This window comes from Chiloscyllium plagiosum, unplaced genomic scaffold (genome assembly GCF_037043375.1).
Source record: "Chiloscyllium plagiosum isolate Xiang-an unplaced genomic scaffold, Cpla_swu_hap1 HiC_scaffold_26, whole genome shotgun sequence".
In the NCBI taxonomy this organism is placed as follows: domain Eukaryota; kingdom Metazoa; phylum Chordata; class Chondrichthyes; order Orectolobiformes; family Hemiscylliidae; genus Chiloscyllium; species Chiloscyllium plagiosum.
Genome location: NW_028270164.1, coordinates 10,614,467 through 10,628,685, shown reverse-complemented (window position 1 = coordinate 10,628,685; position 14,219 = coordinate 10,614,467). Strand labels below are relative to the sequence as shown.

Sequence of the window (14,219 nt, the reverse complement as noted above, 5' to 3'; positions counted from 1 at the left end):
GGAGGGGGGAGGAAGGGATGGTGGAGGAGGGGGGAGGAAGGGATGGTGGAGGAGGAAGGGATGGTGGGGGGGGGGGTGGAAGGGATGGTGGAGGGGGGGGAGGAAGGGATGGTGGAGGGGGGGGAGGAAGGGATGGTGGAGGGGGGGGAGGAAGGGATGGTGGAGGGGGGGGAGGAAGGGATGGTGGAGGGGGGGGAGGAAGGGATGGTGGAGGGGGGGAGGAAGGGATGGTGGAGGGGGGAAGGGATGGGGGAGGAGGGGGGGAAGGGATGGTGGAGGAGGGGGGGGAAGGGATGGGGAGGAGGGGGGGGAAGGGATGGGGGAGGAGGGGGGGGAAGGGATGGGGGAGGGGGGGGAGGAAGGGATGGTGGAGGGGGGGAGGAAGGGATGGGGGAGGAGGGGAGGAAGGGATGGTGGAGGGGGGAAGGGATGGGGGTGGAGGGGGGGAAGGGATGGTGGAGGAGGGGGGGGAAGGGATGGGGAGGAGGGGGGGGGAAGGGATGGGGGAGGAGGGGGGGGAAGGGATGGGGAGGAGGGGGGGAAGGGATGGTGGAGGAGGGGGGGGAAGGGATGGGGAGGAGGGGGCGAAGGGATGGTGGAGGAGGGGGGGGAAGGGATGGTGGAGGAGGGGGGAAGGGATGGTGGAGGAGGGGGGAAGGGATGGTGGAGGAGGGGGGAAGGGATGGTGGAGGAGGGGGGGGAAGGCATGATGGAGGAGGGGGGGAAGGGATGGTGGAGGGGGGGGAAGGGATGGTGGAGGGGGGGGAAGGGATGGTGGAGGAGGGGGGGAAGGGATGGTGGAGGAGGGGGGGGAAGGGATGGTGGAGGAGGGGGGGAAAGGGATGGTGGAGGAGGGGGGGAAGGGATGGTGGAGGAGGGGGGGAAGGGATGGTGGAGGAGGGGGGAAGGGATGGTGGAGGAGGGGGGGGAAGGGATGGTGGAGGAGGGGGGGGTAGGGATGGTGGAGGAGGGGGGGGAAGGGATGGTGGAGGGGGGGGAAGGGATGGTGGAGGAGGGGGGGGAAGGGATGGTGGAGGGGGGGAAGGGATGGGGGAAGAGGGGGGAAGGGATGGGGGAGGAGGGGGGAAGGGATGGTGGAGGGGGGGAAGGGATGGTGGGGGGGGAAGGGATGGAGGGGGGGTGAAGGGATGGTGGAGGGGGGGAAGGGATGGAGGGGGGGTGAAGGGATGGTGGAGGAGGGGGGGGATGGGATGGTGGGGGGGAAGGGATGGTGGAGGAGGGGGGAAGGGATGGTGGAGGAGGGGGGAAGGGATGGTAGAGGAGGGAAAGAAGGAGGGAGAGGGGAAGGGATGGAGGAGGAGAAGGGATGGAGAGAAGGAGGGGAGGGGAAGAGGGAGGGATGAGGAACTGCTAGGAGTGGAGGAAGAAGGGAAGCAATGGTGAAGGAGGAGGGTTGAGGAATAGGGAGGGAGGGATCGAAGGAGGAAAAAAGGAAGGGATGATGGAGAAATGAGGAGGAGGAAGGGATGGAGGAAGGGAGGAAGGGGGAAGGGAGGGAGGGGGAGGAGGGAGTGATAGGGAAGAGGTTGAAGATAAGGGATCAACGGGGTGGAAGGGAGGAGGGGATGAGGGAAATGGATGTGGGAGAAGGCAAAGGGATGAAGCAGAGGAGGAAATGGGGAAAGGAGTAGGAGGAAGGGAATTGAAGGTGGGAAGGGGGCAGCAGCCAGGAGGGGAAAGAGGGAGAGGTTTGGGAGAAGAAGGTGGGTAGAGGAGGGAAGGCAGTGAGATAGGAGAGAAAAGAGAGGGGCAACAGAAGAGAGAGGGCAAGAAAGAATATAGGGAGAGGAAAGGAAGGAGGCGGTGGGAGAAAGGATGGAATGGATGGAAGGAAAGTAAGTGAATGGAGAGTGAGGAGGGTGGGAGGAAGGATAAGCATCAAGTGGAAAATAAGTGGGGAGGGAAGGGGAGTTCAAGTGGTATGAAGAAGGATGGGGAGTAGAAGGGAAGAGTGAGGGAGTGATAGGGAAGAGTGAGGGAGTGATGGGGAAGGAGGAAGGGCAGGGGACGGTGTGTGAGTGATGGCAAATGAGGACAGAGGAGTGGAGGGAGAAAGAGGTGTTGAAGGAAAAGGAGTGGGGCAAGGAGGAGGATTGGTGAGAGAGGATGGAGGGATGGGAGGGAGGAAGCTGGGATAGAGGGTGAGGCAGGAAAGGGAGCTGGAGGGAAAAATGGGTAGGGTGGGAGAGATAGTGTGGAGGCAGAGAGCAGAAGAATGCAGGGAAGGGAATAGGAGAGGGGGGAATGGGAGGGGGAAGAGGTGTAGGAGAGTAGAAGGGGAATAAGGGGTGGTAAGTGGGTGGTGGGAAAGGCTATTGAAGTGAGAGAGGGAGAGAGAATGAGGAAGTGAGGGCAAAGAGTGAGAAGGGAAGTGGGGAAGAGGAAAAGACAGAGAGAGGCAGGGAGGATGTGAATGCGAAGAAGAGAGGGAGTGGGTGGAGGGAATTTGAAGGTGCAGAGAGGGGGATGGGGGAAGAAAGTGGGAAAAGGAGACAGTAGGAGAAGGGACTATTGGTGCAAGAAGGATGGACAATAGTGGAAGTGAGAGCTAGCATGAAGGTGGAGAAGATGAGTGAGAATAAATGATGGGTGATCTAGGAGTGGGAGGGATGGAAGAAGAGAGAGGCAGGGAGGATACAGAAGGAGAGGGGAGAGAGTGAGTGATTGGGAGACTGGTGAACAAAGATGATCACACGCTCCTCCCCGAGCATTATTAATTAAACAGAAAACCTTCAAGCAGTTAATAATTGATGTGGATTCTAATATTATTTTGTTCTCACCACCAAGACCAACCTAACTTGCATCTTTCCCACAACATATTCTGGTGGCGTCGTCTGGGGAGCTATGGTGGCATGGACAATGCCACTGGATTAGCAAGAGTGACTGAGGCCAACATTCTGGGGACATGAGTTCATGACAGGTGGTGAAATCCGAATTCAGAAAAATCTGAAGTGAAAGAAAACCATTTTAATTGTTGTTGGCTCACAGATACCCTTTAGGGATCTTTGCCCAGACTATATGTGACTCCTTGCCGACGGCATTATGGTTCACTCTTAACAGCTATTTGGGTAATTAGGGTTTGTCAATGAAACCTGGCCCTAGCCAGCAACACCTGTATACCATCAACATAAGGAAATTCCAATTCCAATTCAATTCCCCATGAAGGCACATCTATCAATGCTGGAACGTCTGAACTTGGGGATGTGTAAGATGCTCGAATTGGATGATAGCAGTGATAACTCAGGACTGTAACACAGATGGAGGTAGGGACTGCAGAGTCAACTGAGGGCTTCTTTTAGAATTAGAATCCCTACTGTGTGGAAGCAGGCCTTTTGGCCCAACAAGTGGACACGGACCCTCCGAAGAGTATCCCACGCAAACTCATGACATTTACCCCGACTCATGCACCTAACCTACACATCCCTGAACACTATGGGCAATTTAACATGGCCAATTCACCTAATCTGCAAGACTTTGGACTGTGGGAGGAACTGGAGCACCTGGAGGAAACCCACACAGACACGGGGAGAGTGTGCAAACTCCATGCACAATCATGCGAGGCTGGAATCAAATCTGGGTCCCTGGAGCTGTGAGGCAGCAGTGCTAAACACTGAGCTGCCATGCAAAGATGATCATTTTAAAATTTCAGTGGAGCCAGAGTGGGAATCAGTGCAGGTTCGTGAGGTCATGGGTAAATCGGACTTGCTGCGAGATGAAATGCAGGCTGGATTTTGAATGTTGTCAAGTTTATGCAGAGTGGAAAAGGGGGAGGCTGGTCAGCAGGGTGTTGGAATAATTGCGTTTCGTGGTGAAAAAAGAAAGTTTTGCAATTACACTGACGAGCACAACCTGGCCAGGAAGAAGGCCATTTTCTTTTTGCTGTAGACCTTTTATGATTCCATGCTGTAGCACTTCCCTGACCGGGAATTGGTTTCGCTCAGTTGGCTGGATTGTCCGTTTATAGAGCAGTGTGACACCAACAGTGTGGATTCAGTTCCCATCTACTGGTTTGAGGTTACCACGAAGGACTCTCCTTCTCAATCTCTTCCCTCACCTGAGGTCTGGTGGCCCTCCGGTTAAATCACCACCAGTTGTTTCTTTCTAATTAGAGAGCAGACCCTATGGTCTGGTAAAACTACAGTGACATGCCAACAACTTTCCTGACCCTTCAACATCTCAAAGTGTTCCACAGCACTCAAAATCCTTTGAAGTATTGTAACCTAGGAGACACAGCAGCCAATTTGGCCACAACAAGGTCCCTCAATCAGCAATGTGATGATGACCAGGTAATCTATGTTACTGATGTTGATTGAGGGATGTATGTAAGCCAGAACATTGGGGATTACTCTCATTATGTTTTCTGAAGTAGTGATCCTTCGTGTTCAGTGGGAAGGACAAATAGGGAGCTCAATTCAACTCTCGCACATTTGATACAATTTCCAGCAGTGATTGACTATTGGCGAAAGAAAGACACCCTCCCTAAATTGTATTTTAACAAATTTTCCTGTTAGTACAAAATGAAAAGCTTCAACAAAATGCGTCTTTTCCAGAAACACTCATGCTCTGTAAAATTATTTCCTGAGATGTGCATGTACCTGGCTATCAGTTATTGTCCACCCTAAGTGCCAAAGGGACAGTTAAGAGTTAATCAAGTTGCTGGAGGTCTGGAGTCATGCATAGGTCAGGCTGCATAAGAATTACCTTCACACAAGGATGTTAGTGCACCAGATGGTCTTTTCTCATAAACAATCTTGGCAGCACATTGACTAAAATTGCAATGATATAGAGAAGATTGGGAATGGCCCCTGCACAAGGATGACTCACACTATTGTGAAGTGATCCATATTAGGACAAGTGAGGGTCTAGTGGTATTATCAATTAACTATTAATCTAGAGAGTGTGGAAGTGGGTACTGCTGATGCTGGGGATTAGAGTCAAGATTAGAGTGGTGCTGGAAAAGCACAGCAGGCCAGGCAGCATTAGAGGAGCAGGACAATCGACATTTTGTGCAAAAGCCCTTCAGCAGGTGAGGTGAATTCATGTGTCGATTTTCCTGCCCCTCGGATGCTGTCTGACCTGCTGTGCATTTCCAGCACCACTCCAATCTAGACTATTAACCTCAAGATCCAGGTAATGTTCCTGGGAACCTGTTTTCAAACCCTGCCACGGCAGATGGTGGAATTTAAATTCAGCAGAAGGCTGGAATTAAGAGTCTAATCAAAACTATGAATTCATTGTTGGGGGAAATATGAGGGCCCTCTTGTGTCATAGTGCCCCTACTTCTGGAGTAGAAAGCCTGGGTTCAAGTCCCATCTGCTCCCAAGGTGTGTATTAATATTTCTAAACAGGTTGATTAGCAAAATAGGTTAAGTTTAAGAAAAACAATTGCAGTCAGTTATATGGAAGACACGAGGCTAGTCTTTTTTTTAAATTCTAGAATTTTATTTTTGATCAAATTCAAATTTCATCACCTGCCATGTTAGGATTTGAACTCATGTCCCCAGAGTAATGCAATGAACTTCAAGATTACTAGCACAGTGACATGATCAGTAAACCACTGCCTCTCCACAGCCTAGGCTGCCACATGACTATTTCCAACAGTCCTGGCCAGCATCTCTTGACATTTGTGTTTTAATAAGATTTATTTTATCAGTGTTTCCACCTCCTTAATCTTACAGTTATGTAAGCAGGTTTTGCCAAAGTATCTTACCTGAAAGTCGGTACTTCTGACAGGGCAGAATTGCCATCCATCTGCACGAGAGACTTTGGTTTTGTGCTCAACTTCTGGAATGGGCTGTGAACCCAAACATGAGAGGGTTACCAGGTAGATCAAGGCTGGTGTTCAAACAGAGACACTGATGACAATTCAAGCAGAAGATGAACTGAAGCAGCGCTGGGTTACAAAATCCACAGAATTAAGCAATAAAAGTAGAAGGCAGTGGGGTTGAAATGTAGGTCAGTCTTTAATCATTTGAAAGAGAAATGAGTGAGCTCATTCTTCAGACATGCTACATGTTTCCAACACTTTTATCCCAGGTACAGCAGCAGTGATGGTTTTTGTCTTTATCTCCAAAGGTCTCAGGAAGCTCTCTAAATGGAAGAAAAGTCTCATTGTTTTTGCTGCCGTTTTACTCACATTTATTCACAGAGACATAGAGCTGTACAGCACGGAAACAGACCCTTTGGTCCAACCCGTCCATGCCGACCAGATATCCCAACCTAATCTAGTCCCACCTGCCAGCACCCGGCCCATATCCCTCCAAACCCTTCCTATTCATATACCCATCCACTTGTTTTTTAAATGCTGCCATTGTACCAGCCTCCACCACTTCCTCTGGCAGCTCATTCCATACACACACCACCCTCTGCAAGAAAAAGTTGCCCCTTAGGTCTCTTTTATATCTTTCCCCTCTCACCCTAAACCTATGCCCTCTAGTTCTGGACTCTCTGACCCCAGGGAAAAGACTTTGTCTCTTTGTTCTACCCATACCCCACATGATTTTATAAACCTCTCTAAGGTCACCCCTCAGCCTCCGACGCTCCAGGGAAAAACAGCCCCAGCCTGTTCAACCTGTCCTTATAGCTCAAACCCTCCAACCCTGACAACATCCTTGTAAATCTTTGCTGCACACTTTCACATTTCACAACGTCTTTCCGATAGGAAGGAGACCAGAATTACACACAATATTCCAAAAGTGGCCTAACCAATGTCCTGTACAACCGCAACATGACCTCCCAACCCCTGCACTCAATACTCTGACCAATAAAGCAAAGCATACCAAATGCCTTCTTCACTATCCTATCTATCTGCAACTCCACTTTCAAGGAGCGATGAACCTGCAATCCAAGGTCTCTTTGTTCAGCAACACTCCCTAGGACCTTACCATTAAGTGTATAAGTCCTGCTAAGATTTGCTTTCCCAAAATGCAGCACCTCGCATTTATCTGAATGAAACTCCATCTGCCACTTCTCAACCCATTGGCCCATCTGGTCCGGATCATGTTGTGAGCTGAGGTAACCTTCTTCGCTGTCCACTACACCTCCAATTTTGGTGTCATCTACAAACTTATTAAATATACCTCTTGTGCTCACATCCATATCATTTATATCATTTATATAAATGACAAAAAGCAGTGGACCCAGCACCGATCCTTATGGCACTCCACTAGTCACAGGCCTCCAATCTGAAAAACAACCCTCCACCACCACCCGGTGCCAGTGTCGGACTGGGGTGTATCGAGTCAGAAGTCACATGACACCAGGTTATAGTCCAACAAGTTTAATTGAAATCATAAGCTTTCGGAACACTGCTCCAAAAGTTTGTGATTTCAAATAAACATTCTGAATTGTAACCTGAAGTTGTGTGACTTCTGTTGATAATCAAACAGGAATTTCTTAAGTGGATGGATTGAGTAAGTTGGCCTGTACCCATTGCAATTTAGAATAACAAGAGACAACCTTATTGAAATATTTATGATTGTTCGTGGACTTGACAGGATAGACGCAGAAATGTTTTTACCACCCCACTCCCACTGCCCTGCCACCACCTGCGGCAGACCCATCTTGTTGCCACTGGGCCTATCTCATCAACACCACCGTTGCTGCCATGCTGATCCCACACTTACCATGCAACCAAGAGTCTCCACTCTACTGCCAGAAGTCCCTGCTGTGGGCCTACTGCAACCTGGAGTCTCCGCTCTGGGCCTACTCCAACCAGGAGTCTCTGCTCTGGGCCTACAGCAATCACGAGTCTCTGCTCTGGTCCTACTGCAACCAGGAGGCCCCACTCTGGGTCAACAGCAACCATAGAACATAGAACATAGAACAATACAGCACAGAACAGGCCCTTCGGCCCACGATGTTGTGCCGAACATTTGTCCTAGCTTAAGCACCCATCCATGTACCTATCCAATTGCCGCTTAAAGGTCACCAAAGATTCTGACTCTACCACTCCCACAGGCAGCGCATTCCATGCCCCCACCACTCTCTGGGTAAAGAACCCACCCCTGATATCTCCCCTATACCTTCCACCCTTCACCTTAAATTTATGTCCCCTTGTAACACTCTGTTGCACCCGGGGAAAAAGTTTCTGACTGTCTACTCTATCTATTCCTCTGATCATCTTATAAACCTCTATCAAGTCACCCTTCATCCTTCGCCATTCCAACGAGAAAAGGCCTAGCAGGAGTTCCCACTTTGGGCCTACAGCAACCAGGTGTCTCCGCTCTGGGCCTACTGCAACCAGGAGTCCCCACTCTGGGCCTACTGCAACCAGGAGGCCCTGCTCTGGGTTTACTGCAGCCAAGAGTCCCCACTCTGAGCCTACAGCAATTAGAAGACCCCAGCTTCACTGCCCAACAAGGCCACTGCCACTATAAAAGCAAATTACTGTGGATGCTGGAATCTGAAACCAAAAGAGAAAATGCTGGAAAATCTCAGCAGGTCTTGAAACATCTGTAAGGAGAGAAAAGAGCTGACATTTCGAGTCTAACTGACCCTTTGTCAAAGCTAAAAAAAGGGGAGAAATAGGGAGGTATTTATACGAGGCTGAGAGAAAGTGAGTCATGACTCCAGAAGCAAAGGTAGCAATAAAGAGGTGATAATGACAGTGTATAGAGAGATTATAGGGAGATTAGGAGCTGTGAATGACCAAGGCTGAAGCCAGTGCTGTGTGACAAAATATGTGGGGGATGGGGGGGGGGGAAAGGGGTGAAGCAGAGGCAAAATGGAAAACAGGGGAAAAGGGTAGCAAAGGGGAAAGAGGAGAGAAAAAGGTGATACGAGAATGGGGAGTGAGAGAAAGAGAGACAATCAAGAAATAAGAGGTACAGAACAGTTAAAAAAAAGTTTAAAAAATAAATGAAATAAATGAAATAAAATTATCTGAAGTTGTTGAATTCAATGTTGGGACTGTCAGGCTGTAACGGGCCTAGTCGGAAGGTGAGATGCTGTTCCTCCAGTTTGCGTTGAGCTTCACTGGAACATTGCAGCAGGCCCAGGACAGACATGTGGGAATGGGGGCAGGATTGTGTGTTGAAGCGGCAAGCCACGGGAAGGTCCAGGACCTGATTGCGTACAGACCGAAGGTGCTCAGCAAAGCGATCACACAGTCGGCGTTTTGTCTCTCCGATATAGAGGAGACCACATTGGGAGCAATGAATGCAATAGACCAAATTGAAAGAGGTACAAGTGGAAATGCTACTTAATCTGAAATGAGTGTCTGGGGCCTTGGATGGTGAGCATAGAAGAGGTAAAGGGGCAGGTGTTGCACCTTCTGCGATTGCATGGGAAGGTGTCGTGTGTGACGGGAGAGGTGTTAGGTGTGATGGGAAGGTGCCGTGTGTGATGGGAGATGTGTTAGGGGTGATGGGAAGGTGCCATGTGTGATGGGAGAGGTGTTAGGTGTGATGGGAAGGTGCCGTGTGTGATGGGAGAGGTGTTAGGTGTGATGGGAAGGTGCCGTGTGTGATGGGAGAGGTGTTAGGTGTGATGGGAAGGTGCCATGTGTGATGGGAGAGGTGTTAGGTATGATGGAGGAGTGGCCTAGGTTGTCCTGGAGGGAACGATCTCTGCGGAATGCAGACAGGGGGAGGGAAGGGAAGATGTGTTTAGTGGTGGCGTCGTGTTGGAGTTGGCGAAAATGGCGGAGGATTTTTCTTTGCATGTGAAGGCTGGTGGGGTGAAAGGTGAGAACAAGTGAGACCCTATCCTTGTTCTGGGAGGGGAGGGAGGGGGTGAGGGTCATGGCGTGGGAGATGGACCACATGCTGTCAAGAGCCCTGCCAACAACTGGAGGTGGGAAACCATGGTTGGAGAAGAGGGAGCAGATATTAAGAGCACCACTTTGGAAAGTGGCCTCATCGGAATAAATGTGGCGGAGGCGAAGGAGCTGAGAGAAAAGGATAGAGTCCCCCATCCCCCTCATATTTTGTCACACAGCACTGGCTTCAGCCTTGGTCATTCACAGCTCCTAATCTCCCTATAATCTCTCTATGCACTGTCATTATTATCTCTTTATTGCTACTTTTGCTTTTGGAGCCATCTCAGAAGCTTCTGGAAACCTTCTCTCAGCCTCTTATAAATACCTCCCTATTTCTCCCCTTTTTTTAGCTTTGACAAAGGGTCAGTTAGACTCGAAACATCAGCTCTTTTCTCCCTTTACAGGTGCGGCCAGACCTGCTGAGATTTTGCAGAATTTTCTCTTTTGGTTTCAGGCCACCGCCACTGTCTTACCAAAAGTCCCACTCTGGCTGCCCTCCTCAGAGATGTCATCTTGAAAAGCCTGTCGCCGCTGCCTCTGATCACTGGAGGGGTTTTGCCACCATTGCTGTCACCAGCCCCAAAAGCCAGGAGTACGTCCCTGTTGCCACTGCGTCTGGACACCTTTCAACTCCCCACAGATTCTGGTATTTCCAATCCAATGTTAGTTGATTAGATTAGGCTCCCTACAGTTTGGAAACAGGCCCTTCGGCCCAACAAGTCCACACCAACCCTCCGAAGAGTAATCCACCCAGACCCATTCCCCTAACCTATATTTACCCCTGGCTAATGCACCTAACACTATGGGCAATTTAGCACAGCCAATTCACCTGACCTGCACATCTTTGGTTTGTGGGAGGAAACCAGAGCACCTGGAGGAAACCCATGCACACACAGGGAGAATGTGCAAACTCCACACAGACAGTCACCCAAGGCCGGAATTGAACCCAGGTCCCTGGAACTGCAAGGCAGCAGTGCTAGCCATTGAGCCACCATGCTGCACCACAGTTCCACCACATTCCTGCACAGTGAACCATTGAATTATTCTCTCTCGCTTGATCCTGTCACACCCCCAGTTTCTCTCTGAGTTATCAAAGATATCGTTAGAAATTCTTTCCCTTGCAAAATTCATTTCCAAGGCAATTAGAATCACAACGGGCTTGTATCCAGGTAGCAATACGGGGGGGGGGGGGGCGAAACTCTCTTTCATCTTGGAACTAAATAGACAATTTAAACATTAGCTTTGCAACCTGACATTCTCAGCTCTTTTCTAAGACATTAGAAATTCACAAGCTACCCATTAGCGCATAGGCTGCTTCAATTGTTTCCAACACCTTGCATTTTCTTCCAATAAAACAAACTCAGTCTTCCTCTGATCTCTAACAATCAAACCCATCAGAATTGAAAGCAGGTGACATCACCCCTTTTATTTTACTTCAAATTGAAGACCCAGTCTCAAAACATAACAAGAAATCTAGAGATGTTACAAGTGGCAATTTAGCCAAGATGCTGGGAGTACTTGGTGCTTCAAGCTGTGTCAAGTGAGAAAACAGGAGAAAACATCACCTCTTAATGAGTTGGACTGAAGGGCCTGTTTCCGTGCTGTTTGATTCTATGTGCAGGTTAGGTGGATTGGCCATGCTAAGTTGCCCATAGTGTCCTGGGATGTGTACGTTGGGTGGATTAGCCACGGGAAATGCAAGATTATAGTAATTAGGTAGTGGGGTGAGTCTGGCTGGGATGCTTTTCAGAGGGGCAGTTGATGGGCTGAATGGCCTGCTTCCACACTGTAGGGATTCTATGATGATTCCATAAACTTCATAATTGTAAGAACAGGTGAGCAATAGCTTGGTCAGAGAGATAGGTTTTAATAAGGTTCTTAAAAGAGGGAAGGAGAGAAGTAGAGAGGGTTATCGGTCTAAGGACGGATTTCCAAAGCCTAAATTTTAAGTGACAAAGATATAGATGTCATGGGTGGTGCAATAAAAATCCAGTTATAGGCAAGGGTAGACAATCCACACAGTAAGTGATGACTACAGGGAGCATTGGAATCTGGTCGGTCAGCATCTGAAAGATGAAAGTTAACATCTCTGGTGTTACCATTCGGCGAAAGACTTTGGTTGACCTAGTTAGCTCTTTAGGTTACTGATCGGCTTATCACACCAGACTGTTTGCTTAACCAAACCTGATGCCTCAAATTGACGATGTAGGCTTATATAACTCATTTATGGCAATGTCATTCATAAGATATGAGACCAGTATTAATAATGCAATAAATCATGTATAACACTCACTTATTTTAAACTCTCTCTTTCTCTATAAGCGCTTCTGCATTTGGTAGCCTTCCCAGTAAGAAATACGTGGGTGGGAATCTTTCCAGGGGCAGTTTTTTAAAAATTATTTATTCACAGGATGTGAGTGTTGCTGGCAAGGCCTACATTTATTGTCCATTCCTGTTTGTCCTTGAGAAGGCAGTGATGAGCCACCTTCTTAAATACAACTGAGGTTCTGCTTGACCATTCTTAGACAGCAATTAATAACCAGCCACATTGCCTTCGGTCTGAAATCACAGATATGCTAGTGTGGGTAAGTGCACATCTCCTCTCCTAATTCACATATAGTGAACTAAATGGGTTTTAAACAATAACTTGGCAATTTTATGGCCACCATTACTTTTACTTATTTTCCACTCATGATGTTATTTTACAAAACATTGATTATAATTTCCCTAGTTACTAGGATTTACATTTTTGGGAGTCACAGTCTAAGGATATGGGGTAGAGAACTCAGGACTGAGATGAGGAGAAATTTCTTCACCCAATGAGGCTGTGGAATTTTCTGTCACAGGAAGTGGTTAAGGCCAAACATTGAATGTTTTCAAGGAGTTTGATACTGTTCTTAGGGTTAAAGGGATCAGAGAGTATGGGGAGGAAGCGGAAACAGGGTACTGAATTGGATAATCAGCTATGATCAGCAGAGAAGGCTCAAAAGGCTGAATAGCCTACAGCTCTTATTTTCTATGTTTCTATTTCATAACTGATTTGAACAATATGTGGGATAAGCATTAAGTAACCATCTCTCTCCCTCTTTCTCAAAAAGCTCTTGCCCTGTGAACTGGGAGGAATTCATGAATGGAAACACTGACTATTGTCTTTTCAATTTTTTCTTACTCTTTCTGTCTCTCTCTCTCTGTTTGTCTCAGCTATTATCGTTGAGGCTAGAATGGAATAGTGTAGGTTAGCTTGGGTTCAGATTGGTTTCACAGGGCAGCGCAACATCAAGGGCTGAAGGGCCTGTACTGCGCTGTAATGTTCTATGTTCTGTGTTGGTTGATTCTGGGTATGTTATAGATTGAAAGGTTTAGCACCACAAAATCTATTCTATTTACCTTTCCAAAGAGCTATCGGGGGATAGAACTTCACATTTGGGCGGCATAGTGGCTCAGTGGTTAGCACTGCAGCCTCACAGCACCAGGATCCCAAGTTTGATTCCAGCCTCAGGTGACTGTCTGTGTGGAGTTTGCACATTCTTCCTGTGTCTGTGTGGGTTTACTCCGGGTGCTCCAGTTTCCTCCCACAGTCCAAAGATGTGCAGGTCAGGTGAATTGGCCATGCTAAATTGTCCATAGTGTTAGGTGCGTTAGTCAGAGGGAAATGGGTTTGGGTGTGTTACTCTTCGGAGGGTCGGTGTGGACGGGTTCGGCCGAAGGGCCTGTTTCCACGCTGTAGGGAGTCTAATCCAATCATTGTCCCATTTGTACTGACCCATGTTGGCGTTGTGGGGCTAAGGGTTGAAAACTTTCAGTTTTCTGGAAAATTGGGAATTAAAAAAAAGATGATGAAACAGAGCCTTTCAAAGATGTTCCAAAATGACGGGCAGTCAATGGTTGGAATTTGCACACAGCAAGGTCCCAGACACAGCAGTTTGGCAATTACCTGCTTTAAATTTGTTTTGGGTGAGGAATAACTACTAGAAGGGACATTGGGAAGAAATCCCGGCTCCTTTTCCATGGAACCTTCTACCTCAGGCGGCCAATAGGTCTACTCTTTCACACTGCATCTGAAAGATGACATATACAGCAGCGCAGCACTCTCCCAGTACTACCCTGGAACTGTCAGACTGAATTTTGCATTTAAGTCTTTTGGAGGGATCTCTACCTATATCATCCTGATTCAGGGGTGAGACTGTTTCCTGACCAGTTCTGATTTATGTTGGGTATTTCAACTCATTTAGCACTCACCGATAAATTGTCATTCTGCTAAGAGGATCAGTCTTGCCAGTATAATCCCTGAGTGACACGGTGCACTGAAATTAATCACAGGTGTGATGCATTAGGGTATAAATAGTAAATCACCATTCAAATGAATTATTAAGGGATAGGCATTATTAAAAGTAGGGTCAATAACTCCCTCTGTAAGAGAAAAGCATTATTGCAAATC

The 14,219-nt window shown here is 48.2% G+C and overlaps 1 non-coding gene across 1 annotated transcript; it reads left to right on the top strand.

The window, feature by feature from the left end:
* The first annotated feature begins 4,766 nt into the window (after positions 1–4,766).
* On the top strand, positions 4,767–4,871 carry LOC122563362 (U6 spliceosomal RNA). The gene has a single exon (XR_006315572.1). It is a non-coding gene; the product is annotated as a U6 spliceosomal RNA (small nuclear RNA).
* The last annotated feature ends 9,348 nt before the right edge of the window (positions 4,872–14,219 follow it).